Here is a 2,308-nt window from a genome sequence, read left to right on the forward strand (position 1 = left end):
CAACAACAAAAACAACAACAACAACAACAACAACAGCAACAACAACAACAACAACAGCAACAACAACAGCAACAACAACAACAGCAAAAATAACAACAGCAACATCACTGAATTTCAGACACTGCAAATGCACTCATCTAACAGCGGAACAACGTGCATGGACATCAACACTCGTCTTTGATAACTGATGTCTGTGGTATAATAGTTAGGCCGCGTGTCCACCAATACAGGAACGATCCGACTTTGTTTGTTTGTTTGTTTGTGTTTGTATTTGTTTAGTGTTTTTTTGTTGTCGTTGTCGTTGTTGTTTTTTGTTTTGTTTTTTTGTTTGGGTTTTTTTGTATGAAGGAAACAATTCCGTCGGTTCGTGTACGGCGAGCGAACCCAACAACGTGTGAGTAGCTCTGGTGACACTGTGTCATTTTTGAGTATCAGGTTAGAAAGAATCCAAAGGTCAAAGAACGCATGGTGGGAATAAGAAATAAAAGGAGGATTTGTTTATATTTGTTTGATTTGATTTATTAATATCTTTTTAGAATTTATTCAATTGCACCACTCAAACCAGGGGGTTTTTACGCTTGGACTGCTGATCTCTAGGCTCTGATTACGAATACGAACATGGCATTAGATTTTTCATCATGAACTTATGTTGTTAAGACTAGGCTCAGCTTATGGTGATGGGTCACCACACGGCCCAACTAAAATGCCTCAATCGGTATATGAGTCACGACGCGGTAGAATCAGGCGCTTGTCAATTTTTGGGCATCTGGAGTTATTGGTATCATTTAAAGCTTGTTCATTTGACCATCTTTTAATGCAAAAAAATACACGACTATCCTTAATAAAAGTCAAGATATTTGAGATTGAAGGAGGTCCGGCTCGCCTGGTTTCAGAGGTAAAAATAGAGAGAAAATGGCCGCCAAAGTTTGATTAATTCCATACCTGGGGAGCCCTTGAAAACTGAAATTTTACATTTTTGCGCCTTAAATCAACGTTTTTCAGTAAAACCCACACATAAATGTGTTCTTGAATGGACATAAAAGACGTTTAGCCAAAAAAAAAAAATTTGATAAAAATTGCGAAACCGATGGAAAGTCGCCTGTTTCTTCAATTTCATTATTTTGACAAGCGCCTGATTTCACCATTCTGTCTCACACATCATTAACAACCAACCCGTCGTTTGTCGGAAGGAGTCGTGTTGTTTTGATGAACACACCCAAACGGAATTTTCACACTGATTGCTAAGGTAATAAACAGCGCTCTTAGTCAACTACTGATTTCCCGAGAGACGGACGACTTACAGTCGGTCACTTTCTGGTTTGGTGGACACTCGACCTTAGGTTTTTGGCCGCTTTAAGTAAAAGACGAGCATTCTGCTACAACAGTTCGCAATCTTGTATTGAAATTAGGGGAACATAATATTTCGTGGGCAAATCAATTACAACGAGTGTCTACGCAGCTCCTGATGGCCTTGAAAAAAAGGATCGAGGCAACCCTCCTCCTTACTCATAATAACAGAACCAGGCCAACTGCCCTGTCTTCAAAATGACGTTCGTGCAAAAATACAAAAATGTACAAATAATTACAAACAACAAGTACTAAAATCTAAGATTGTCTTTATTTAACACTTCCACTTTGTTGTTTTCTGTATGATACCAGTATTATGTCCCTAACCCTGAGTTTTCTGCAAAATAATAGTTAATTTAACCTCACCTAAGAGAAGGGAAATAACTCAGCGCTGGGTTAGGACATTAAAAATAAATGTAGCGATAGCCCACCTTTACACGAAGTTGTCACGAAACCCAATCTTTCTGCAAGAACGTTGACTTGAGCACAGGTAAAAGAACTCAATGTTGTGGCTAGAAATTTGTGGCAGTAGTTGCTGAAATAAATGAATGTGAAAATGGCCAGTAACACAGTATGTAACTAATCCATTTAGCTATTTGTCAACATGCATTTTTCGTACGGGAAATCTCGGTTATATAATATTCTGGAGGCGCCGGTCTTTGCATCAATTTTCAGAAGAAACCACACATTCTTTAGTTATCAAAATTTAGATAAAATTAGCTTTCAATATTCCTTTCAACATGGTTTAGAGCTTGAGAATTTATAGAGTTGTAGATTTTGATCGCTATTCAGCTTTGTGAATAAATGATGAAGACCCTCATCTTTCAGTCACCTGTATAAGACAAATGCCTGTACAAACAGCCACTTCCCTCTTCCCCGTGTGTTTTTTAACACATGATAAGACAAGATAAGATAAGATAAGATAAGATAAGATAAGATAAGATAAGATAAGATAAGATAA

This window comes from Aplysia californica, unplaced genomic scaffold (genome assembly GCF_000002075.1).
Source record: "Aplysia californica isolate F4 #8 unplaced genomic scaffold, AplCal3.0 scaffold00220, whole genome shotgun sequence".
Classification (NCBI taxonomy): domain Eukaryota; kingdom Metazoa; phylum Mollusca; class Gastropoda; order Aplysiida; family Aplysiidae; genus Aplysia; species Aplysia californica.